Source organism: Panthera uncia (genome assembly GCF_023721935.1).
Source record: "Panthera uncia isolate 11264 chromosome A3 unlocalized genomic scaffold, Puncia_PCG_1.0 HiC_scaffold_11, whole genome shotgun sequence".
Taxonomy (NCBI): domain Eukaryota; kingdom Metazoa; phylum Chordata; class Mammalia; order Carnivora; family Felidae; genus Panthera; species Panthera uncia.
The window spans coordinates 85,324,278-85,351,756 of record NW_026057578.1 but is presented as its reverse complement, the minus strand read 5'-3'; the positions used below and the strand labels follow the sequence as shown (position 1 = coordinate 85,351,756).

The following is a 27,479-nucleotide window of genomic DNA, read 5'->3' as shown; positions in this document are numbered from 1 at the left end:
TTTTTTTTTTTTGTCTCCTAAACATTCCCAAACCCATGTACTTTTCACCATCTCCTCATGCCCCAACTCCAAGCCTCGTCATCCCCATCACCCCATCTGGACACCTGCAGGGCCTCTAACTAGTCTCCCAACACCACTTGTGCCCCGCCCCCTAAGCCCTGCTCTCATTCTTCCTTGTAGTGTTAGCTCAAATGTCATTGCCACTGGGAAGCTGTCTCAGACCTGCTTTACCAGGTGGCTAAATCCTTCAACTATACGATTTTCTGGCATGGGTGTCTCTGCTAAATAGCAGTGATCACAGGTACATGTACAATGTTTCTGTATTTCTGGTCAATGCCCATTTCTTGTACCAAACTGTGATTTCTATGTTTGCTAGGATGTTGCCTGGTTTTGCTCACCAGCCTACCTTCTACATAGCATTTGCTGATGCTTTTTTTCCACAGTTGAATCATTGGCAACATCTAACAACAGCATTCATTTTTTTTCTCCAAGTGTTCAATTTGGATGGAATTGATTGAACAAGCAACTCAGCCCAATTTAAATCTTTAGTGTTTGATAGAAAATTCTTGTCAGTGTGCTTTTAATATTACAAAATGTCCAATGCTATTAAATTTTTCTTTAGCTGTTACTTCTATCAGATATTTACACAGAGTTTTAAAATGTCAAATGCATGCTGTTTGGAATGTTAAATCCAAATGCTTTCATTGTCAATGTAGAATGATGTGTAAACAGATAATATTGTGAACTAAATTGCCAAATTAAGCTCATTTGATTTACTAAAAATATTAACAATATATGCAAGCTAGGGTACTCTTGTTAGGTTTCAGAGGTGTCTGGTAAGTTTCTTGTCAGAAAAATAAAGTCAGAAAAATTTCTTGCTTCATTTGAAATATTTATACCAGCACCTTGCCTTTAAACAGGTAATAAACTTTAAAAAAATTTTTTTTAATGTTTATTTTTGAGAGACAGAGCATGAGCAGGGGAGAGGCAGAGAGAGAGGGAGACACAGAATCTGAAACAGGTTCCAGGCTCTGAGCTGTTAGCACAGATGTGAGGCTCAAATCCATGAACTATGAGATCATGACCTGAGCCGAAGTCAGATGCTTAACTGACCGAGCCACCCAGGTGCCCCACAGGCAATAAATTTTGTAATGAAAAACTAATATTCTGGGATTTACTCCTCAAAATATTATGAGGAATTCTGAGAAGGGAATGTTTAAAGAGACGTCTTCATTTGTTTGACACATTAAAACTTTGATTTGAAAAGTATTGCCTCCTTCCTAATAGCTTGTGCTTATCTTCGCCATGCACAAGGATGGCTTTAAATAAGCTACAACCATGCTTTTATTTTATTTTATTTTTTAAATTTACATCCCAATTATTTAGCATATAGTGCAACAATGATTTCAGGAGTAGATTCCTTAATTCCCCTTACCCACTTAGCCCATCCCCCCTCCCCAAACCCCTCCAGTAACCCTCTGTTTGTTCTCCTTATTTATGAGTCTCTTCTGTTTTGTCCCCCTCCCTGTTTTTATATTATTTTTGCTTCCTTTCCCTTATGTTCATCTGTTCTGTGTCTTAAAGTCCTCATATGAGTGAAGTCATATGATACTTGTACAACCATGCTTTTGGGAGGTCTCTACTCCTGGGTTTTTAAAACCAGGTTTATTTTTAAATAGGTTTATTTTTAAAGAGAAGTATTTCCAAATTTTACAAACTTATTTGAGATTTTACATGCCTATTGAGAGGAAAAAACATTTTCTTCTCTTCTTGTATTAATGTTAAGGGTTTCAAAGCATGTATTCTCCCTTATAAATTACCTGGGTGATTGTCATGTCCAAGAAGCAGCGTAAAGAGAACCACAAATTCCTTCATTTCCATCAACAAGCCTGAACATTTCATGTAGAGCAGGTTCTTTATGCTCGCATGTATCTCATGGTAATCCGACTCCTAGAGAAACAGGGTAATATGACCAGATTATATTTTGCACATACTCTTTTGTGAGTCATATGTTACAATGTACATGTTACATAATTGTCCACGTACATTACTGTATAGGGCAATACATAGAGCTCTATTCTTCCTGGCCATTGAGATGTTCAAGGATAATTTTCACTTTAACTAATTTTGCCCATATTAATGGACTTGGGAACCTAATCCATCATAAGATGTGATTTGCAGTGATAATTTTGACCTACTTAGCTAAGTCATTAAATCCACTGTCTTAGATTCTTGGGTGGACTGTGCTATCTGACAGCAGCACTATATTTTTGAAGTAGGCTTTTCACTTAATGCATATATGACAAGGTCTGTGGTATAAGATTTAATAAGCTTTTACAAGAGAGCGTGTGTTTTTCCCTCATGGGCAATGTTAAACATGCACTGTCAAACTTAAATATTACATAACTTAAAAAATACATTATGATGTATGTTTTAGATTGAATGTAGCCAAGAACCTCATTTTCAGGCTCATTAGATACATGTTCTATGGCAGAGACTCTAAAGCTATTTTGCCAGGGTTTGCTACAAAGCATATCAAGAACTTGAATGGATTTTGTTGTCCTAGGAGGTGAGTTCCAAAGATAGATAATAGCTACTGTATTTTCTTGTCTTTTGAGTTTTTGTGGCCTTCCTCCTGTTTGTGTCACTGTTGTTCTGTAGCCAAAAAGAGTTGAAGGATCAGTTGGTACTGGCTGAGTCTGACTTGATGCTTCACTTTGAACTTGATCGCTTTGGTCATAAGTATCTCATATTTTCTTTTAAAAGCCTCTCTCTTCAGCCAGCAGACCATTTCTCTTTTTTAACAGTAACTATTCTACTTCCCCCAAAAGAAACAGTATGTATAAATAAAGTTATATAAGAACACCCAACACTTAGATTTGCAATGTCAAGACCTGGCTCTGATTGGAGCTGAGCTTCTCAAGCTGTCTTATTGGGCCCAGCACACATATTTGTTGGTGATGGACTTGATGGTACATTTTCATGTGAACAGACACAAACAGGCTTTACTCTCAAAAAATTTACCAGCTCAGAAATAGAACTCTCCTGTCCCAGGACATGTTTTAGGCAGTTCTCAAGTCTGCAGCAGGAAAGGAAGAATTAGCACAAGGTATTGGTAATCTCAGACATATTTATGTTAGGGATATTAAAAGCATGGCTTATTATAGTCTTTCAAATAGAACAGATGGAATCAAATGCTCATAGAATGACTGATTCATTTCTTTAGAACCTTCAGTGTTCTCAGGATAGTTTGAAAACTTATACAAACCAATATCCTCATTTTAATTGCTGATTGAAGAGATGTCAAAATTGATGAACTGATTTGCCTTCAAGTCCACAACTGGCTGGGGTATGTGGTGGAGGAGCTGAGATTATGGTCCTGACTTCCTGACTCAAGGGTGGTCAGACTGGTCTGATGTGAGAGAAGGGAAAGAGAGAAAGGAAAGTGGGAGAGAAAGCTAGTGAATGCCAAAGGACAATAGGTGGAGATCGCCTCGTCAGAGCTGCAAATGATAGTTAGATTTTTGGCATAGATTTCTTTTAGAGCATTTGTAGGTTCACAGCAAAACTGAGCAGAAGCTACAGAGGTTTCCCATATGCCTCCTGCCCCCATACCTGCTTAACCTTCCCCATTATCAATATCCCCTACAAGAATGTTACATGTGTTATAATTGATGAGCCTATACTAACACATCATTATCACCCAAAGTCCATAGTTTGCATTAGGGTAAATTCTTACCAGTTAGATTTTAAGTAAGGGCTCAAGCTGGAGGAGGGGCTTGACCTGGCCATGAAAGAAGAGGGAAGGCCTTGATCATTACCACCTACAGAGGTTTAACACACCTGTTGTGCCACACCTTGGGGTCAGGTTGTTCCCCTGGTAGACTGTGGCTCCTTCCCACCTCTCCAATAACCAGTGACACTTTGTGAGCCAGGCCTAGTGTGAGGCAACCATCCAGATCCAGGGTGGTGTGATATGTGATGATGCACCATGAACAGTCATGAAGAAATGTATCTGTTGTTTCCCTCCCCAAAACAGCAAAGCAGAATTGGTTTGTTCTCTATGTTGAGAATTTTGCTTCCTGTAGTCTCATTATGCATAGAGCTTGTTGAAATATGATTCTCTCTGGACGTTACCAAATTAAATGCTAACATTCAACACAGATGGGCAGCCATTTTCCAAAACAAGGCCATGGCTGAGTGACACCACATATTCCTCCTTCCCCTTGGTTCCCCCCTCAGCCCCATTGGCTAGGCTGGCTTTGCTCTTGTCCTCGTAAATTTTTATTTTCTCTCTATAAACTGATATGTTCCCATTCCCAATTTTCTGTGCTAGCTACTTCTTAATTGACTTGCTAAGAATATGTCTTTATTTATAACCAGCTCTTGGATTAATTATTTCATTATTTTTAATATCTTAATTTCTTTCTTCTTTCCTTAAGCCTATTCTGTTTTTCTAACTTTTAAAGTTGAATGCTTATTTGATTTTCATTCTTTTTTTTTTTTGAAAGTTTATTTATTTATTTCGAGAGACAGAGTGGAGGGACAGAAAGAGAGGGAGAGAGGATCCCAAGCATGCTCCGTGCTGGGGCTCAATCTCATAAACCATGAGATCATGACCTGGGCCGAAATCAGGAGTCAGATGCTTAACCATCTGAGCCACCCAGGCGCTCCTTCATTCTTGTTAATAAAAATATTAAAGGCTGTAAATTTGTTTCTAAATGTGGCTCTGGCTGCAGCCACTAATTGTTGATATATAGTGTCCCTTTTGTCATTTTAAAAAATAATATGCAATTGCAGTTTAGATTTCCTTTGTGAACAGATGTTACTTAGGGGAGAGTTTTAAGATTTCTAGGTGGCATTTTTTGTTTGTTGTTAAAAATGTATTACCTAGTTTTGTGGTCAGAGAATGTGTCTTTCTCAATTTTTAGGGTTTATTGGATATTCCTTTGTGTCCTGATTTGTAGATTTTTATAAATATTCCATCAATATGTAGTCCAAATATCTCTAAGACCTCCTACCCGTTTTTGATATGCAGTTTACCTTTCTTTTAATATGCAATCAAAATGCCTCAGATCTCTACTCCACAAACTGTGGGAAGGTTCTTACCTTTCACAGATTCCCCAAGACATTTTGGGAGGAGGGGCTTTTATTTTAGTCTTCCTCTTAGTCTATATTATTGGTGCTTCTGATGGTGGCCTCATTCAGATTATTTGTTATGACAGGCCTATTACACTGAAGTATCAAGCCCCTCCATGACCTCAGTGGCTGAACACAACAGAAATGTATCTCTTGCTCCTGCTGTGTGTCTATTGAGTTTTGGGGGGGGACCTGTCCCATGTCTCCCTCACAGGCTGATGGAGTTGTCACCATCTGGAAACTGCTGGTGGCTGTAGCAGGAGGATGGGTTCTAAAATGCTTCTTCCCAGATGAACTTCTGCTCATATTGCATTGATCACAGAAGAACATAGGCAGTGCTGAGCTGGAAGAGAGTGGGAAACTATCATCCTCTTCTGTACCCAGAAATGGAGGGGAAACAGATACTGGTGAACAAGGGTGTCCGTCATACTTGACAGCTTACCTCCCAGAGGAGCTGCCCTCTTTGTTAATACATTTGCCCTCACTAAACACTGTCCTTTCTCCTTTATTCTCCCAAAGCACCACTAACACAAGGCTCTTCTGCACGTCAGACTCCTAATCAAAGGATTAGGCATAGAGAAGGTATTTATAGTGTAGGGCCAGAAACAACTTTTAAATTCAACTCAGCATCAATGATTCTTGAAATTTATTGGCCATTCTCCATCAGAGGGAATTTTTCATTGTCTGTCTCTTTCTGTAGGCCCCTGTTCTTTGCCGTGTTCTTGTCCCAGTGCCGCTGCCTGTTCTTGCATCTCTCGTCTTTCCCCATTTGCTGTTGGAACACCACTTCTCATTTTTTTGTTACTCTTTCTGCAGGGCAGTTTATCCCTTTGTTTCCCCATCTTCTTCCACATCAAGGTTGATGAGGGTTGGCAAGTAAAAGGAACTTGTTTCCTTTACCCACAACGTTTCTGACATGAAATGTGTGTGTGTGTGTGTTTTTTTTCCACATCAACTCCATAATTCCAGTGGGGCATCCGATAATTCAATTCAGTTCTGACACTACAGAGCTGGACTTAGCATCTGATCCAACAGGTCAAAGGCTCAGTCCCACAAGACTACACCCACTTCAGATGCCAGTTGCAAGCCTGGGCCTCTGCTTCTGACTGGCTATAAATCAGGGGTTCCCCCAGCCCTTCTTTGCATTTAATAATTTACTAGAACAGCTCACAGAACTTAGGGAGTTACTTATGTCCACTGGTTTATTATATAACAAAGGATATGATAAAGGATACAGATGAAAAAAAAGGATACAGATGAAAGTCAGATGAGGAGGTACATAGAGTGAGGTGTGGAAGGGTTTCAAGTATAGGAGTTTCTCTCTCTATGGAGGTGGGGTACTCTACCCTCCTAGCATGTGGATGCATTCACCATACTGGAAACTCTCCAAATCCTGTATTTTAGGGATTTTTATGGAGCCTTCATCACAAAGACATTGTCAATTAACTCAATTTCCAGCTCCTCTCCCTGCGCTGGAAGATGAGAGATAAGACTGAAAGTTCTAAGCTTCTAATCATACCTTGATCTTTCCGGTGACTAGCCCCCATCCTGAAGCCCACCAAGATTCACTTCATTAGGGCAAAAGATGTTCCTATAATGCAGGAAACTCCAAGAGATTTAAGAACTCTGTGTAGATGTGCCTTTCATTCCTATCAGTCATAAAATTACAAGGGTTTAAGCTGTGGGTCAGGAACCTGGGTCAAAGACCAAATACTAGGAAAAAAAAAGATGTTTCTAGCACCCCCATTTCTCAGGAGATTACAAGGGTTTTAAGAGCTCTGTGTCAGGAACTAGGAGTAGAGACTAGTATATATATTTATTTCATAGCAAGGGAAGAAGGAACTCACTTTTCACTTTTTAAGAGGGCCATCAAAAAATTTCTTAGACCCAAAAAATAAAAAACAAAAGAAAACATAAAACCCCACTGTCCCCCTGAAGATAAATGATGCTTCTCTTAGAATGAAGAAATGTTTTGCTGGATTGTTTATTTTAAGAGGCATTTTTTCCCTGTTCTTGGTGCTTGCAGTGAAATAGCTTTCTATAATGTTAATTTGCACTCCAAGTTTGTCACCCAAACCTATTGGTTCCTGAGTTTGTATTGTGAGAATGTGGGTACTGAGGGATACATTTAAGTCTAATCAACTTATTCAGGCTTTTTTACCCTCTCTCCCCCCACACACTCGTTTTAACCTCTTTAATTTGTTATGCACTGACCAGCATATTAATGTCATCCATTATTATTGAGATCCTGTTATTTTCTGACTGATTCCCAATTGGTTTTGATATATATACGTGTGTGTGTGTATATATATATATATATGTGTGTGTATATATATATATGTGTGTGTGTGTGTATATATATATATACATACATATATATATACACACACATATATATCAAAATACATATATATAGTCCAATACTATGTTGTTTGATGCATAATCATTCAATATGGTATTTTCGTTATGGGAACTACTCTCTTCAAAGATAAAAATAGTCTTTGCATTATCTAGAGGTTTTTACCTTGAATTTTGTTGGCTTTGATATAAATAATGCAACACATAGTTTGTTTACATTTATTTTTCCTAGATAGCTAACAGTTTTTATTCATGTTGAATGACATATCTATATCTACGTCTATAGCTATATATCTTTATATAAGTAGCCTTTATCTGATTCCCACACATATCCTATTACAGCCACTTCTTATTTGTGTCTTCAAATCCCTGGCTGCAACGTAGTATTGGAATCCGTGTCTGTCCCCAGCCATGTTGCTTGACTGACACTGTAGTCCTGGTACAGTCATAGCATGAGAGATGTTCACGGTTGTGACATGTGTGAAATGACTCTGGCCTCTCAAGGAACAACCTCCACATCATACTGGGAAGGTTGCTAAATTTTCTGGACGTTCAGAGCCAGAAGGCAGGCAGTAGGGGAGGAATAAGACATCACCTTCTATGTGATTTTTCTCTTCACAAAAGGACAAAGACAAGTGCCTGTGTCAGTCTCCGTGTCTCTCTTTTCAATCTCATAGGTCTTTGATGAGTAAATGTTCATCCATTGTCCTGGCTCTAGTCTAATCGTCAGTCTTTGTTTCTGGAGTCTTTATGAGTTCTGATCTGATTTAGTGTGTGAGTCAACATAAGTTCTTAATGAAAAGTTGGGGGAGAGTGAGTAATGGATAACTAGGTAGACACCATCCTAAATTGGAATATTTTATAATATTTGTAATTATTTAAAAAATTCTGGTCATCCATGACCAGATTTTTGTCTTCATTTATAAACAGGTCTCTTAAGTGGTGATTAATTTTCTTTTTAAGTAAATAAGCTATTAGAAATAATCAGAGGCCTCTTGGTGCACTGGACTTTGGAATCAGACGAACCCAGGGCTGGTGTTCAGCTCCACCACTTATTAGCTGCATGTTTCTGAGAAACTTTAATGCTCTGGGCTTCAGTTTCCGTTTCTGTAAAATGGGGATAATGATTTCCACTCTGAAGAGTGGTAGTGACGATTAGAGGCAATTTGTGGTATATTTGCCAGAACTTGCTCTCTTTTGGCCTCAAATGGATGTGAGGAGCTGAATCACAGAATTCTTAAGGAGATGGAATCAGAACAGAACTGGGATGAATTAAATGTTTCAAAATAGTGTCAAGCCTGAAGTATCCTTTTTATAACAGGGATGGTCTTTCTCTCCTGAATTGTGCCTTTATGAGTATATTGGGTGGACTAATGATTCTGCCTCTCTCCAGGCTGATATTATTTAAGTATTTACTTATTCAGCTTTCTTTCTTTCTTTCTTTCTTTCTGTCTTTCTGTCTTTCTGTCTTTCTTTCTTTCTTTCTTTTGAGAGAGAGAGAGCGTGCGAGTGAGCAAGCAGTGTAGGGACAGAGAAAGAGGGGAGAGAGAATCCCCAGCATTGACATTGCAGAGCCCACTGTGGGTCTCAAACTCACAAACCATGAGATCATGATGTGAGCCGAAATCAAGAGTCAGACGCTCAACTGACTGAGCCACCCAGGTGCCCCTCAACTTTTTTTCTTTTAAATCAAGAGTGGGGAGAACTAGATTCTTTACATGCCCAAAGTCAAGAAAGTCTCAATAAGATTTTCTGAACCAGGCAGCTTCTTGAAAGGCATATGACAAGTTCTAGACTTTATGTAAGGTAATTAACTTATCTCAGTACATAGCACTCTTTCTTGTCTTATTTGTTTAGAAATTTCAACTGGATGTGGTGACAGACCTCTGGGGACTGTTATGTTTATACCATGAAGCCTCAAGGAGCATTTTGCAAAAATACTTGAAAATTATACATCAACATGGTCAAGGAGCTGTCATAAGTTTTCTGTCTGCTTAGTAGGAGCAGAACCAGTTTAAATTTCGCCACAATGGGAGGAGTCTTGTATGGAAACCTCAGCTAGTGTGTGTTGTTTCTATGAAAAAGTGGTTAACTAACACTGTATTTCTACATGAACTAGAGTTAACTTGTGCCAATGATTTTTTAGTGTGGCTTGATAATTGGTGCTCCAGGCTCCTGCCCAGCTGGCCCACCCTTTAACCCAGCTTTTATCCAACCACTGCCCTGCAGTACTCGTTTATGCCTTCATGCTCATCTGGTTCTCCTTCCTCCTTATACAGTCTTTAGGGGATGGGGGAGAAAGTCATTACCATCTATCTGATGTTTCTCAGCCTTTCTGCTCCCTTGGCAGTTGAAGAAGACTCTGGTTTGTGCACATAGGTACTTCCCTTGCCCTGTTGGACCCTCTTGAGGAGGAAAGGCATGACTGCCTAATTCAGCCTATACTCCTGGCTTCTGGGGTGGAAAGTAGGGGAAGAGACAGAGCTTGGAAGGAGAGGTGGGCAGGGTAGGAGAAAGGAAAGCTGAATTGAATGAGGTTAAATTTGTGTAGTAAAGTTGAGGCTGTCAGGGAAGGAGTGAGGGGAAAGAGGGAGGAGGAGGGAAGTAGGACTAAGGCATAGCCACTGGTTCAGGAGAGGAGTTTTGGGCAGTGGGGAGGTTAAGTCTTGGAGGAAAAGGCTTGTGGTAGCTTTGTATGTGAGTGCAGTGAATTGGAAAGGAAAAGAGAGATTTTAAAAAGTACCGCTAGAGACTCTCAATTCTTCCTGGTGTTTGAGAAATCCAAGCAAAGCACCTGAGATACTTTAAACTTTGTGTTGTGCAAACCACATCCCCAGGGCTGTGCCATCCCTCCAGGACTGACCTGGGTGTGCAATGAAGTTTGGTTGTGCTATTACACTGTCAGGTGAAAGTCCACTCCTACTGGACAAGGACTCATTTCCTCTGTCAGCTAATCCTTATGTCAGTCTGCCCTCAACATTGTGTCCACTCTTAGGGTTTAATTCAGAGAGTGTTCTTTATTCCCCATTTCTCTGTCCTGGTGTCTTATTATAGCTTCCTTGTGCTGACAAGGACCATCATTGTCAGTGGGATTATTAATTATAATAAGGCAATTGCAATAATTGGGACAGTTGGATAAAGCACCACAGGAAGTGAAATCCCAACTAATACTCTCTGAACTCGAGAGATGAAAATCTTAAAATTCTTTCTCAGGATCACTACAAAACTGTGAGCACTTTCTGTAGGTGATTTCACAGTGTCTAGAATAAGCATTCATTCATCCATTCATTCATTCATTCATTCAGGAAAACTCGACAGACCCTAATCAGTCCTCATATGTGTAAGCAGTTCTTCCAGGGCTGTGGAGGATGGGTCAGAAATAGATCTGTGGGGCTCCTGGTTTGCAAGAATAGATAAAGCATGTATCCAAATAGGTATAATGCAAGGTAGAGGGTACTCACTTCTGACCATGTGGGCTCAGGGTGTTCAGAGGATCAAGCACATGGGTTGTTTTCTGGGCAACCCATGTCCTTAACATGTATAACTTCAGGGTCCCCTTAATTTATTCTCCATGCTTGGTTTCCACAGAGCATATCCCTGAAGATACCAGTCATCCTCTCCCCTCTCCTGCCAGCAGGCTGTTCAATCTGTCTGTCTCTGTTTCTTTTCCATCTCAGACTCCCACTTCCTTGGTGGTAATAATATTGTGGTTCTCCTCTCTCCTTCTCAGACCCCTGTCCTACCCCCAACTCTCCAAATGCTTTCCAACAGGGGAGCACTTACCCAGACCCTTTACCACAAAAGGCTTTTCTGGGCCCCACTCTCTGCCTCAAGTAGAGCACCAGGTTTGAGCCATTGATGGATGTCAGTGGGCTGACTCTTTGGAGAAATTTTGGGGTTAATGTTTTGGAGGGAAAAGTGTTGGGTGGCATTGGATGGTCAATGCTATTTTCCTAAGCCATTCCCAGTAACGTGGGTCAATTGCTTGTTCTTTGTCAATTGTCTCCTCCCTTTCTGTGTGGATGAACTCAATTCTCCCCCCTTGGATTTGTTCGCATGGGCTGTGCACCCGTCTGGTGGGTTGCTTTGGGCTGTTGAAGGAGCCCCCACTCCACTGGCCAGTGCTAGTGATTTTGTGACATGGTCTTCGGTGTCCCCAGTGGGCAAGAAATGGCGGGCCTCATCGAGAAGTGGGCATAAGGCACTGCTGAAGCCAGACGCAGGCTTTCTAATTCTAGAGCTAAGAACAGACTGGTTTCCTTGACAACAGAGATGAAGTTTGCTCATCTGCTCCTGGAGGTGGGCTTTGTGTGTCTGTGGAAAGCACTGGGACTTGGGGACAAGAAAGGAGATCCTTTCTTTATCCTTTCTGAAAACTCGCCAACTCTTACTGTATTTTAACAATATTATAAACTTCCCAGGTGGCACAGCGACATCAGTTATGTAATCTACGCATTGGGAATCCAAACATAGAATCATCCCTTCCTTTTCACTGCTTTGCTTCTGATTCTTGATGTATTTTACCAGACCTGCAACATCTTTTTGATGTCAGTTTTTTAAGTTTTAAGATGTCAGTCAAATATGTACTTACCCCAGAACTCTTGATGGCTAAATGAAAAGCATTTTTTCCTTCTTTAGCTCGAAGTGATTTGTGTGGCCAGGCAGTTGGGAGGTAATGAAAATCAGCACTTGACAAGCTGATGTTGGCTCAGAGCTGCACTTGTCATATGGCATCCTGAGAAAAGGGTTTGGGATCCAAACCCTTTCCTGATGCAAACCGGAAGATTCAGGCTAAAAACTGGTCCATTCGCTTTGCCTACCAGGCCTGATTTCAAGGCAGCGGTTTGGTGTTTAATTCGTGCACCACCCTTCCCTTCCTATGCATTATTAAAGCCTCTTTAAAAAGCAGCCTACAGATCACAGGGGAGAAGACATGCCAGCAGTGATTTCACGTCTCCTGCAAGAAGCAACATCTGTTGCCAGAAAATGCAGGGAAAAGATCTGCAAAATTGTAGCCTGTGGTAGATCTGATAAAGATGGCCCTTGGATCTTGAGCTTATAAAAGCAGCTAATTTGTTCAAATCTGTCTTACTTTTCATGTGTCTGTGTCAGTGCACAGCATCCTCAAATGCTAGGTAATGTAGATGGGAGATTGTGAGCAGGACTTACATACCAAGAGCGACTGATGAGGCAGGAATTAATTAGCAGGGGAACGCCAATTCAGACAGATGCATGAACAGACAGCTGGGGGCCGGAACCCCGTACCTTTTTCTTGAGATGTTTTGGTGATTCTTTCCTCTTATGAAGTTCAAACCTCTGTGGCTCAAATTTAGCTCCTGCATGCCTCCCTCCCCCAGTAACCAGGGGATGAGCTGTGGCATTCTAAAGCCTTCCACAAGTTCCTTTGTTTCTTTCATCTCCCCAAAGGAAAGACCCTGACTCCCCCAGGCAAACAGTGGGCTCCCCTTACAGGAAGCTTCCTAGGCTGAGTTCTTTGTTTAGAGGCAAACTCCCTGTCCCTGGGACCTTGCCAGATCCTCCTCTCCTTCCACACTTCCCACATCTCTCAGGGCCAGCTGAGGATGTTCAGGGAGAGGGAGAGCCTGCCTCAGCTCATATGCCACACAGACCAAGCAGAGACACCACTGGAGCCAGTCAAACCAGACTCTCAGTAAAAGAACATCTCTGTACTAGAAGGAACTTCAGAGGCTGCCTTGTCCCACACTTTATTTTACAGATGCCCAGAAGCCCAGAGACTATGAGTGGCTTGCTTTGATCACAGAGCAAGTTAATTAGAGATCTAGGACCAAACCCCAGTCTCTTGAGTCTGTCCAGTGCTCTTTCCCGAGGACACGGTTCCTGGAGTGCCCACTTAGTGCTGTGGTTTCTCAGTATGGTGTATGGTTCAAGTGTCTATCCAAGGATCAGGAAAGCTTTGTTTCACACATATATGATCTCAATTGGTCCAGATATACATTGCACTAAAATGTTTCTTTTTTTTAAATTTTTTTTAACGTTTATTTATTTTTGAGACAGAGAGAAACAGAGCATGAACAGGGGAAGGGCAGAGAGAGAGGGAGACACAGAATCTGAAACAGGCTCCAGGCTCTGAGTGGTCAGCACAGAGCCCGACGCGGGGCTCGAACTCACGGACCGTGAGACCATGACCTGAGCCGAAGTCAGACGCTTAACCGACGGAGCCTCCCAAGGGCCCCTGCACTAAAATGTTTCTAAATCAAACAGAATTTGAAGACTTACTGTGAGCCTAGAATTGTGCGAGGTGCTTCCATGTGGAGGTGGATTTTTTTTTTTTTTTTTGGAAGTGGATTTTTGTAGATGTGCTTTAGGTAGGAGTGTCACTGTCTGCACCTAGTGCTGCTTTTGATTGGTTGACAAATGGTGTTTGCAAATTATCAAGCTCTATAGGTCTCATACTATATATACACACTATATATACTCTCTATATAGTATATACTATATGCTATACTATATACATAATATCTATTACCACTTCATGGTTTGGTTAGAAATTACTTAGTTTGTTCTACCTTCCTATAGAATCATGGCTAGGTATTCATCTGCTGAGAGGGGAGGGGCAGACTGAAAAGATGGCCATAAACATCACCTTGGGACATTGGGTCCAGCAGAATACCAGCAGTTTCATTTTGCCTGTGGTGCCTCAAAAATGAAGGGCAGAAAATATCCCAAAGAGTTTCCCTTCAGTATCTTCAGGTGCAGAGCCTGCCGCCTACTGAAGGGCAGAAAGTTTTGGTTGAGAGAAACTTAAGGTTGGTTGCTGCAGCCTCCATCTCCTGTTGTGGGCATCAGCAGAGAAGATGCCCAGGTTGCCTGATGTGCCGTGTGGGCTGGCCATTCAGCAGATGCTGCCTAATGAAGGCAGTGACCCAGGGCAACAGCAGAAAGCCTGCAGAGCTCAGCATACATATCTGTAGGGGACTGCAGAGGGATTTCCTTTTTTCCCAGATGCCCATCTATAACTCCAACAAGAGATTATGCAGACACAAATGCCCAGCAGGCCTTCAGAAATGCCGCTAGAGGGGCCTTGAGGTGTTCTCATTGCACACTGGTCTGTACCGTCTCATTCATTTAACAAGCTCCTACTGAGCACCTCTTTTAGGCACTATTCTAGATGCGGAGGATACAGTGATGAACAAAATCAGACAAGGCCTTTCCCTCCTATATCATCCAATGTAGTGATGAGTGAAAGCCTGTTCTAGTTCTTTGTTATTTTTAGAATTTCCAGAAAAAAAGTTTCACACAATGAGCTCTTCCCCAGTCGCACTCAGTTTCTTCTGCCTCATTGTCAACCTTTTGTTCATGTTTCCTTCTTCCCCCAAAGAAGAAGCAATCCTGAGGTTGTGTGGGTGTGGAGAGCGAGAGTGGGAGCGGGTGCGTGTAGGGTCATCCTAGGCAGAACCCTGGGTAAGTAGACATTCCCTCCTCCCTTCCCCTTTGGTGCCCTATGAACCTCTAAAAATGCCTTACCTCAACTCCTCAGGTGTCCAGGGTCCCCGTTACAATAAAGTAAGGCATCTTCCCAGTGCATGGCCCTAAGTGCTGCATGTTATCTTTGGGGTCCCTGACTTATCAGCCCCTGATGTCTGCAAAGCTCCAGGAAGAAAGCTGTCTCATTAGGTCACACTGATGTAGGAAGAGATTACAAATATTTGGTCAAGTCTTCCAGGAGTGCTGGCCTTTAAAGAGAGAAGACACTAGTCTAACAAACCTCTCAGTGATCAAACTTTAGGCATAGAGGAGTAGGGTGAGGATATTTGGACAGCCTGGTGAGATTTGGGGGCCAAGTGCCACCAGCCCCCACTCTGTACCTGTGGCTTCATTTGCCTTGCCTCTCAGCCTCAGACTATTATTTCGGGTTATTTTGCCCAACCAACTGGCTTTTTCATGCAAGTGCTGTGTGTGTGTGTGTGTGTGTGTGTGTGTGTGTGTGTGTGTGTATGCACACACGTGCGAATGTCCACGTCTTCTTATTTGGTCACTGTGTAATTTACGTGCATCTGCATAACCAACCTTGGCCCCTCAGACCTTCTGAAGAACATCAGTGCTTGAAGTGTACAAGGTGGTCCTATGCCCACATGTCTCCATCAACCAACCCCAGGGGAGTGACCCTTGTTTTCTCCTACCACTTCATTCATATGAGGTAGAAGAGACAAGATCCTTCACATACACTATCCCAGGGCTGCAATTCAGGAAAGAAATAGGATTCATTTTCTTGACACAACCTTTCACCAGTTACAAATAGTAGCAATTGCCTATGGGACTCTTTTGAGAAATTATGAAGTGTTAATTAGCAGAAGCACTGTGTATTTAAAATATGTGGCATGTTTAAATAACTATTAAATTAAACCTACTTTGCAGAGTTGAGAATCCATCTGGTCCAAAATCTGAAGAGTTGAATTTTGCTGCATGTATTAAAAGAACTGTTCAAATGCTTCTGGAAGTGATCATTTTGTGTCACTTTTGTTTCCTTAGATGTAGAAACTGAGGTACAGAAGCCGATGGTGACTGGCTGTGGTGACAGCTTGGCTATTCTACTTGATGTGTTTCCATCTCTCAGAGCAAAGCTTTAAATCACTCCCTATGTCCAGTGGGCATGTCAGGAGTGCGAAGGGACTGTGGCTGTGCTTTACAAGTCACATATTTCAAACTTGCTGATCTCGATAACTTGCAAATCTTAGCTTAAAAGTGAAAATCAAGCATTCCCTGACATTTTCTGCGGAGATGAGGAGGGCAGAGCCAGGAAGCCCAATCCAGGCACTGACCATAAAGCATCATTGAGTCTTTCTTTGGATGAATCACACTCTCTTGGCCTCAGTTTTCTCATAGATTTTATAAAGGGAGGTGGAGAGTTGGGGTGTGTATCAGTTAGCCTCTTAGAAGGAAAACAGGAACTTCTCTAAGTATCTCAGCAGAGGGCATTGAATGCAGGACATTTGCACAGGTAATGGAGGAGGTAAAAGATCAGATTCCTGGGAGGTAGCCCAGGTATTAGCCCCAGTAGGAAGTTACTTCTGCCAGGAAGGAGGCTAGGAGGGTGGAGGGTGAAGCTGGGGAAAGTGGTGTCATCGCAGCCATGGGGCCAGGGTCACTCACTCTTCGGAAGCTGGAACATGGTAGGCCTCTCAGGTGGGAGCTGGGGCCATGGAGGAGGTGCCACATGAGGCAGAGAGAGGGAGGAAATGTCCTGGCGTCCTCCCTCTGTCTTGGGTCAATGCCTCCTATTGCCCCCAGCCCCAGGAAGCCAGCTGACATGGAGTCTGCCATCGTCAGCTGGGAAGGCTGAGGAATGATTAGCTGTGAACAGCCCAGGCCACGTTGCTTCATTCAGTAAGAACCAGACATTAAATGTGTCCTTGAGAGTTTGCCAATGGGTATGTCAGGCCAATAACACCAGAATGATATTTAATGAGACTCCCCCACTCCCACCATCAGAAAGAAACAAACATTCCCAAGGTGCACCTAGCTTTTTATGCAATGGACTTGCCTCTATGCAGGGAAGATGAGATGAGCTTTCAGGGGTGGTGTTTGTGGATGAGGAGAATGAGGAAGGTATGAGAGTAGGAGAGGATGAGAAAGAGAAGATAGGGGAGGGGTCGTACCTGTAAGTGGAGGGCTGAACCCAAAGGCAAAGAGGTCAGAGGGTCTTATCCATGTGAAATGATACTTCCCATCATAAAATAATTCACAATAGGTTAGTGTCCATAGTAGGCTTTTCTAGAATGTTTAACATATTTTCATACAGAGTACTTTTTCATTGAGTGTCTTCAATCAATACCTGTCAAACTGGACTGGTTTGATATCCCCTCACCTAAGGTACCTCATCCTGAAGGAGGAAGGAAGGGAAGTGACATTAGCAGACACACTGTGCCATCAGCTCTGGGAAAACTGCTCACACAGGCATTTTAGCTCCCGTGGAAGTTGAGGGCTACAGACCCTTTCTCTGGGCTTCGGGCTCTTTGTAAAGTAAGGACGTTGAGTGAGCTTTCAGGCCTGCCTGACTCTGCCACTCTGGGATCTGCCCCAGACCCTGGAAGACAGGTGCAGGAATGGCCCCTCAAGCCATGCAGGAAGAGAGCATGGGAGGCATAAATGGGACACTTGCACAGCCATGTCCCATGAGGTCCGGACTGAGTGTATCATTGTGGCCTCAGCACAAACTTAAATAAACAGAAGCCCTTTGTGATAACTTAAGGTCTCGCATTTCTTGACTTTGAAACAGGGAGGGTGCAGGCCACACAACTCCTATAAATCCACTTTTTTCTGCTGCCTGCTTTCATCTTACCTCATATTGCTGCTCCTGTCTCAACACAAGGCCTTAAAAGCCACCAGCTTCCTTGAAGGTCCCTCCTCTTGTTCTCTCCCAGCTCCCTTCCCTGTTGATTCTACCTCACAAAGCCCAAAGGAGCCAATAAGGCAAGGTGGGCTTTTCTTGGAGTTCATGGAGGAGAGAGGCTGCGGGAAGGGGAAAAGCTGGGAACACTCATGCATTAATCATTTTTGTCCTGACTCATAGACAGAGATGAGTAATAGCAGGAAAAGATGCCAGTTTGGTGGCAAATGAGAGGTGCCAGAGCCAAGAAGAGGGAGAGAGTTAAGTGCTGGAGAATGGAAAGACCTTGACCAGGGGAAGAGGAGGGAGAGACATGTGTAGAGCTGGGGGCTTTCCTTCAGAGGAAGACTGGGAGAAGTGCTAGCTTGAGGAGCTTGAGAGCCAATAGGAGCTTTATCTTGTTGTTTAGAAAAAAATGGCACTATGCCACTCCCTCTGCCCTGAGCTCATGGCTGACTCTGGAAACCAATCCCCTCCTCCTTTCCAACTGAACTCAGAGGAGGACTCAAGCTGTCTTAAGTCAGTGCCACCAATCCACTGGACTTGGTACATGATCGAAAGCCTCATGGCTGGCTTGGCTACGGACAATGGGAAGTCTTGGGTGGCTTTTGTGAAGCATTTTAGAGACAAAACTGTGTGTGTGGATTGGTTTGCAGGAGGGGCACTGGAGAAGGAGATCAGTGGGAAATGAAAATAGAATTCAGGCTGTTAAAAACAAAATTCATCTAAGTAAATTTAAAGACCAAATTGGCTTTATTTAGTGATTCATGAATCAGGCAGCATCCCATTTAGCAAATAGAAAGGAGCTCAGAGGAGCTGTACAAAATGGAAGGGTTTTATAGGCAGAAACAGAGAGGGACGACTGGCAAAAGAATAGAAAGGATTGTTTCAGGCAAGGTCACTTTCCCTTAGGGGACAGATCAAGGGGTCTTATTAGGTGGATGACCTCATCTTCCTTTGGGACAAGGAGAGGGCCCATGTGACAGATGACCTCACTGGTACTGACTAGAAAATTCCTGACTGAGCAGTGAAGACAACATTTCTGGGGGGAGGTTGAAACTGCAATTAGGTTAGGTAGTAAGCCCTGGTTTGGTGACTTGTCCTAGCATAAGTGACTCCATTTTGGGCTTGTGGTTTTCTTTTTAATAAGGCCAAGAAACTTCTGTGTCTTCTTCCCATTCCTACATTAGACTTGGTGGACTGGCTTTTTCTTTTTCTGTTCTTTTCTTTCTTTTTCTTCTTTCTTTCTTTCTTTCTTTCTTTCTTTCTTTCTTTCTTTCTTTCTTTCAACTGAGGTTGTTTTAGTGGATAAGCTACTTTATTTATTCCCACCCTCATCCTGTGGCATACCAGTATCCTCTCCTCTCTTGGTGACCAACCTGAGCTTCTCAAGATGTATTCACAGGTGTAAGAGCCCAGGCTACATTAGAGGCAAGTTCTCGTCCTCTTTTTGGACCAAGCATTTTTCACTCCATAAAAACAATAGGGCAAAAGTACTGATGTATAAGTCTCCATCAAGTTCACTGAAATTTGGAAACTGGGATTCTGTAACCAAAGTTTCCATTCTCCCACGAGTTATTCTGGGTCCTCCATAAGCCAGGGATAAGGAAATCTTATTCTGTCTTTGTTTTGTTTTGTTTTTATCCAAAAGGATGAGACCACTTCTTGGTTGACCCTGTTAGAGAGTGATGAACAGGAGCAGACAGAACCCATTAGCACTGCCCCAGTGAGCCGCTGTTCAATTCAGAAGCATCGACCGAGCCTAGGGAGACGTGCTGCCAGAGCTCAGTGACTTGCTTCTACTCTTTATCCTCTAGCTGCAAGGGGGGCTCCTCCACTGTCACAGTGGCCAAGTGTGGTGGCTGATTGGATCTACAACTTCTGACCCTTTGTTCCAAGCATCCCCTTTGTCATCATGGCGCTGCTGGTGACAATATGCTCTTAAACCCCTGTGACTCAAAGCGTGGTCTGTGGACCATCAGTACTGGCATCACTTAAGGCCTTTTGGGAAATGCACAATCTCAGGCCTCACCCCATACCTGCTGAATCAGAACCTGTAGGTTAGCAAGATCATCAAGCAATTTGTACACATATTAAGGTTGGAGTAACCCTAAGACCGTTCTGGAGACCAGAAGTGCAAAATCACGAGGCATCAGCAGGGCTGTGCTCCCTCCAAAGGTTCTAAGGGAGAATCAATCCTTCCTTCTTTCAGCTTCTGTTGGCTGCTGGTGTCCCTTGACTTGTGGCTGCACCACTCCTATATCTGCCTGTCTTCACATGGCCATCTCATCTGTGTGTCTTATAAGGACACTTGTAATGGGATTTGGGGTCCATCTGGATAATCTTGGATGATTTCATCTTGAGATTCTTAAATTAATTTCATTGTTCAAGATCCATTTTCCAAATAAAATCACATTCTTATGTTCTGGGAGTTAGGACATGGACATATTTTTTGAGAGGCTACTATCCAACCCATTTACAGACCCCTCAGAACATTCCCAGGCAGCGTGCTTCCGAGCTACTTGCCATTGCTCACCCTCCTCAGCTGGTCCAGTGTGGTGTTTGGATTCACCCATACAGCTGACAACTGCCACATAATAGCAGCATTATTGAATACATCTTCTGTGACAGACATTGTCCTATGTGCTTTTCATGAATGAATCCATTTGATTGCAGCAGTTCTTTGGGGTTGCTATCATAACTACTACCGCCACTTTATAGATGAGGAAACTGAGGCCCGGGGGGTTCAGTAATTCTCCTAAAATCTCACAGCTGTTGGGGCACCTGAGTGGCTCAGTTAAGCATCCGACTTCGGCTCAGGTCATGGTCTCACGGTTTGTGAGTTCGAGCCCCGCGTCAGGCTCTGTGCTGACAGCTCAGAGCCTGGAGCCTGCTTAGGATTCTGTGTCTCCCTTTGTCTGCCCCTCTTCTGCTTGCACTCTGTCTCTCACATTGTCTCAAAAATAAATAAACATTAAAATCTCACAGCTGGTGGAGGTGAACCTAGGATACAAATCAGGCAGTCTGCCCCAGAATCTGTATGCTCTGGCATATAGTAATGCTTCTGAAGTTATATAATGTGTTTCTGAAATTATAGAGGGTTCTAAAAGGTGTAGGAGAGAGGTGCCATGAGTACCCTTTGTCCCACTTCCCAGAAACGCTGGGCACAAAGAAGGCAAAGATGGAGTGTGGGCAGCTGTCCTACCCCTACCCTATAATGTATGGAGTTGGGGGACCCCCCCAGATGTTATTTATTACAACCCAAAGCCTTTTTCATTTAACACTGTATCGATGCACACAGCCTGTCCAGGCTAAATGCCTTATGGGAGTTTATTATCAAAAAGGTCTTTAGGTGGATGTTTAGTAGGCTTCATACGCTTTAGTGTATATCCTTCCTTGGGCTAGCACATTCCATTTGTTTACTAACCACATGTAAAACCTTATTTAATTTGCTTTAAATGCACTTGTTTTGAGTGGTGAGAAGTAGGCTCTCCCATGTGTTAGCTCTCTTTATACCTTTCGTGATTTTCTGCCTTAGTTTGCAGTCCTTTTCCACTTTTATTTTTCTCAGACTGAAAATCTCACCCCTTTCTTTTGAATTCTAGGCTTACCTGCCAGGAAGGGCCAGAAGTCCTTTATTCCCAAGACACAAGCATGTCAGATGGCTGGGCACAGCTTTTAGTACCCATAATAAATAGCCAGGTCAAGGGGGTCAGGGAATTAGCTGGAGAAATCTGTTACCAGTCCAGGCATTCTCATCACTGATGCAAGGAGCATTGTAACAGTACTGGAATCCCTAGATCACCTGCTCAGATGGAAGAGTGGAACCCACCATTTAAAGCTGCCTATCAGCCAAAAATCTACCTATGTCTTTAGTACAGAAATTCGGCAGCAAACATAATCTGCCTAATTTTATTAAGCTCAGTTTCACAAATGCATTGACATTCCCTTGAGAACATTTGATAGGGCAGTGAGCCCAGATGTATGCTTGCTGGCAAGATGGAATCCAGACTGACTGCAATTTTAAAAATTCAATTGTTACAGTGTCAATAGACCACAGGAAAAATGATTTAATAGTAGCATCTAACATTTATTGAGCCCATATTATTTACCAGGCCCTGTGCTTTCATATATTATCTCAAATAATCCTCTGAGGAGGTGCTGTTCCTCTCTCCATTGTACAGATCAAGAAACTGAGGTCTAGAGAAATTAATTAATTTGTCCAAGTACACACAGCTAGAAAGATGCAGAGGCAGGATTTGATCCGAGGCCTCAGTGCTTTTCAGAGCCTGGATTCTTACCCACAAGGCTGTAGTGTGGAGCCAACTCCCTAATGTGAGTAATGTGAGATAGCTTTGGACTTCTACTCCCCTAACCCTCTCAGGAGTTCTTAATTTCCCTTCCATTTGCTTCAAATCTGTCTATTCCCAGTATTGAGAAAATGCAGGGCAAATCTCAATGGCAGATCAGGGAGGGTTCTGAAAGAGGATATAGGAGATGGGAACTAGAATTTATTGAGCACCTACTATGTGCTAGTCCCTCTGGAGAATACTTCCAGCCAGGGTGGTTTTCATCCACTTAGCAAATCAGAAATCCAGGTAGTGGATCCATCTCCATTTTTGTCTCACATTCTAAGCTTTGCTTTGGCTTTCTCATCATAGGACAACAAATGTCATAATGTCATAATATGTTATGACATTATGCTCCTGTCTCACAGAGGGGGAAGATGCCTCCTTGGGAGAACGTGGATGTGCATGGAGCAAAACATGTTCGGCAGCCAGGCACATCAGCCTGCCTTGCAATTGTGGATATTGGGGCACTGCCTGGTGGAAGCAGGACTGACAGCCAACAAACTTAGTTGCTGGTAAATCCCCAAATCCAGGTTCATGGGCCTCTCTTGAAGCCTCATGGCCTCTTTCTCTTGTCTCCATCCCTTGGCTTCCTGACCCAGTGGGTGACCTGCCATCCACATGTGAAAAGCGGTTCCAAAGTTGGTGACCTAACTTCTAAGTTGTGTTTCCATACTTCGTCAGTTCTAAAGCACACATTTTCCCCACATGTCAGCATTTTGAAATTGGGATGTGTCCTCCAGTTAATGATGACTTATAATTATAACTGATAATGGTTTTCCTTTCCTAGTAATACTTGAAATAATAGCGTGTCAGTCAATGATGTCTTAGATTTGAAGAAATAAAATGATGCCAATGTTTATTGTTACCCCTCACTATCAAATCAGTGTCTGGGCTTGTATCTTTCTGCCTTCACTTCTGAGGCCTGAATCAAAAGTCTTCTTTATGCTGGCCTGTGTGATTGATTTCCAGAAAACATGTGGTTTCCTGATCATCTTTTGCTAGAAGCTATTTTTCCTGTACATTAGAGGACTTGAGTTCATCTTATTTGAGAATAAAGTGAACGAAAAAACAATTAGAAGTGTCTTGAGAAAAGACACTTCAGAGGAACATAAGTGATCTGGGAGGCTCAAAAGTGCTTGCTTCTTGTAATAATCTGCTATAGGAATCACAAGAAAAATGTCAGAAAATGATTTGGTTTTCTTAATGTAGTTCAAAAAGACATGGCTTCTAAGAAATAGGAGAGGATAGGCACAGGAGCGAACAGCTTAGGAGGAAAGGGGCGGAGGTGAAAATGGAGATGAAGGAAAGTATGCAACAGACAAAATGCCCCATATTCTAATTAAAACCATACCAGTTCTGCTGAATTAACACCAGTGAAGTTGGAAATCCTGACAAACTGTCAGAATGCAAGGAAAGTGTCAATAATAAAACTAATGAGGGGAAAAATGAAAAAATGTAGAGAACAGAGATTCAGTATATGGATAATTGGTGATCCTGAAAGAGACATTAGGATTCAGTTAATAGAAGACTATCTTGAGCTAAAAAAAAAAAAAAAAAAAAAGTGTGAAGATGTTGTTCAGGGTAGGCTGTCTGCTGTAACAGCAACCTCAGAATCTCCAATCAGATGCTCAATGGACTGCTTTTAGCCACACTGTGGTTCCTTCCATTTGGCAGCTGCATTATCCCCCAAGGGTACCAAAATGTCTACTGGATCCTCTGCATCCAGCAGGGAGGCAAGAAAGGAGAAAGTGTAGACAAGACACTTCTCTCTCCCTCTCTCTTTTTTAATGTTTATTTATTTTTGAGAGGGAGAGACCACAGGGGAGGGGCAGAGAGAGAGACGGAGACACATAATCTGAAGCAGGCTCTGAGCTGACAACACAGAGCCTGATGCAGGGCTCAAACTCATAGACCGCAAGATCATTATCTGAGCCGAAGTCAGACGCTTAACCAACTGAGCCACCCAAGTGCCCCTGCTTTTTTTTTTTAACTTAAAAAATTTTAAATCCAAGTCAGTTAATATACAGTGCAATAATGATTTCAGGAGTAGAATCTAGTGATTCATCACTTACATATAACACCCAGTGCTCATCCCAACAAGAACCCATTTCTGCTCTTAATTGCCTGGGCTATAGGTGAGGCACATCACTTCTGCTTATATCCCATTGACTTACATCCCATATGGCCCTTGCCAGATAGACGGAAGGGGGGCTGGGAACTTGGGTGCCCAGGAAGAAGAGGAAGTAGGTTTGGTGAGCACATGGCATTGTCTCTGATGCAAGTACACATACAGATATACAGAGAAGTTGAAATAGTTCCTCCCTTAATACCTTCACAATAAAATCTAAACCATACAGAATAATAGCGAGGATCACAGAGAGGACAGCAAAGCCAAACAGCATGCCTCCTAATTTTTCCATCTTTGTCCTGACACTTTGTGACAGCCTGAACCTCACCTCTCAGGCTTTTGGGATGTCTCCACATGGATATTCTAGAGACCAGTAGAGTTCTCCATGTGAGCCTTTAGACCCTCTGCACTTTAACACTTCTTCACCATCCCTTCTTCCTGGGTCTACAAAGTCTTCTCACTGGGGTTGTGAAGTTTTAGTTTCTTTAGTCTGGAGAGAGGAGAGATGGTGTCAGATCCCCTTCTAGTCCTAGGTGCAAGGTGTTCTTATAATTTTCTCTTATGCCCAGTTAGTGAGGAAAACCCTCCCAACACCACCACTGGAAAAAACAACAAGACAATTCTGACTTTAATGTGCTAAAAGAGCATTTATTTTCATCTCTGTGGCTGTAGAACTTTATTAGACATAGAAGGGCACATCACCCAATAGCTGTTTTCTGGATTTCCTGGCTGGAGGTGGGGATGGGGGCAAGGATAGTCCTGCCACATGATTCAATGAGTTACATTTTACTTTCCTATTGAAGAACACATGCTCTCAGATTAGGTCAAAAAAAGCAGAACCAAATGTTTTATGTTTGAACTTGACAGAGGTGAAGCTTTTCAAAATATAGCCCCATTGGTCTTAGGTATAGTCTTGCCAGAAGCCAAAGGTAGACAAGATGACTGCTTAAAAGTATCTGTGACTGGATTCTAGGACAGCCTGAGGTGTGGAACAGTGAATCAGAGGACATGTCAGTTCAATTAGACAGTCTTTTTGATGAGCTTTTATCCACAGAGTGTGCAAGTTTGGCTGACCTTTTCACCGAAGGGACTATTTGAAGGCTGAACCCAGCCTTCCTGCTAGTTCAGCATTGTCTCTGCATCACCAGGAATTCCTGAATCCCCCTTTCTTTCCTCTTCATTGAAGGCATGAAGTCCACATGTTTTTGTGATTGGTGGCAGACATCTGACAAGTGGATTAAAGCTTAATGCTGGAGACCCAAGGTGGGGACCTCCCTGGAACTCCATGGTTCATGAGGATCCACTAGAGCACTGGCCCCCTACTATTGCAATGATTGCTTTATGAACTGTCCCTGCCTCAACTACATTGTGGGCCTTTTGAGAGCAGGGATTGGGAATCATATCCTTTGGTGTCGCCATGCCAGAAATAGGAAACAAAATGATCCTTTAAGGGCCTGGCTTCTTCGAAGAATATGAAGCCTGGGCCTTGGGCTTTTGCTATTTGCTGTTTTCCATTCCCCACCTTCCTACCAGGCCCCCTTGCATGTGTTCATCTTCATTTGGAGGAGGGGAGGGAATCATGGCGAAGTGAAAAGAGAGACCAGGCTCTGGAACCAGATGGGTTCAAACTATCCTCTGCCCTTCAATAGCTCTGTAGCCCTGATCAGTCCACCCCATTTCCTGGAGCCTCAATTTCCTCACCTGAAATCAAGGAAGATGAGCCCTTCACTGCAGTGTCAATGAGAAGGGCCCAGCACAACTGTGCCTATTTGGCTTTAATAGCCCGAATTCTGTTGATTGAATAATGTCTTCCTTCAATATCTAACTCAGAACTTCGGTCTATATATATATATATATATATATATATATATATATATATATATATATAATATGAGAGAGAGATCGTCATTTCAGAGGTGGTCTGAAAGTATGTGTTCAATGCTTGTTATTCTATCTATCTATCTATCTATCTATCTACATTTGTATTCACATTTCACTATGACTGTAGGCCTCTAGCAGGCAGGGGCCAAATCTCATTTCTTTTGGAAATCTTTCCTCTCATGCCCAATTTCAGTTCATGCTCATTCTTGGGCACCAATAGATACTGTACAAATAATTGTGCTTGTCTAGCGAGGGGCAATGGGACTGATTTCAAGCGGTGAGAAAAAATACTGGGTCCATTCATTCCACAGCAGCACAATTTCTAGATGATAGAAAAATGGAAAAAAGTGCCTACCAACCATTAGGTCTGAGGCCCTTTACTAAAAGGCTTTTAAAATTCACTGGACTTTGCTAGGAAAAGATGCATCAGGGATGCTCAGAAATGAGCACTTCTTAGACCCGTAGCAGTCAGGAGATTAAAGGGTTCTTCCAGCCAAGGGGGTTTCCAGAGATGGATAGAGAGAGACTTTACCATTTCTCTCCTTCCTCCTTCTCCTCTTCTTCTTGTAAACTATTTTTGTCCTAAATGGTCACAGCAGTTGATACCTAATGTAAAACTTGGGAAATTCAGAACCGTATGAAGAAGCTGATGATAAGCTTCACCCATAATCCCACCATGCAGAGCTGCGAGCTTTCTCTTTATCTGAACAGACCAGGCAGGGTGTGGTCCAGCCCCTTGTTCAGCAGTCTCCATTTACTTAGCAAAGTAACCACAGCAAAGCCATGACCGGCTCCTCCCTCCCTTCTGGAAGTCTCAAGGATCGGTGAGTTTGGGTTCTGACTTGGTCTAAGGCTTGGAGCAAATGGTGTGCTGTGGGGCTGGGGGCCTAGGGCTTTCCAGGGCTGGGACCACCCCAGGGGAGTCCATGCCCATGGTGGTGGTGGGGGGGTAGCTGGAAGTGATCGCTTGCAGCATCTTTCCATTTTGGGCCCAGGGTGCTCAGACTGTCTGTTCCTGTTTGATACCTCCCGCTGAAGGGGCAGGAGACAGGCACCCACCTCTCTTAGGTGGACAGGCACCCACCTCTCTTCACATGGAGCTCAAACAGCTTCTAACAAAAGGTCAGACAACTTGGGCATCTGTTACTTTCCTTCTAGACCTTCTGTTCCTTTTAGAGCAGTTAGGAATGACCCATAGAAATGTGATTTTATACTCGAGTGATTACAAACACCTGGTGTCCGGTGGGACAGT

At 42.8% G+C, this 27,479-nt stretch overlaps 1 protein-coding gene across 7 annotated transcripts in view; it reads left to right on the top strand.

The window, feature by feature from the left end:
• ADD2 (adducin 2) overlaps positions 1–27,479 on the top strand; it is a 109,095-nt gene that overhangs the window by 25,615 nt on the left and 56,001 nt on the right. Inside the window, exon 1 of one of the 7 annotated variants that reach the window (XM_049651641.1) lies at positions 22,606–22,730. The exons of 5 other annotated variants lie outside the window; for them this stretch is intronic. The gene's annotated coding sequence lies outside the window, so the exon portion shown is untranslated. Of the gene's footprint in view, positions 1–22,605; positions 22,731–26,950; positions 27,052–27,479 lie in introns of those variants that run through there. One more of the 7 variants, XM_049651644.1, reaches the window with a different exon arrangement.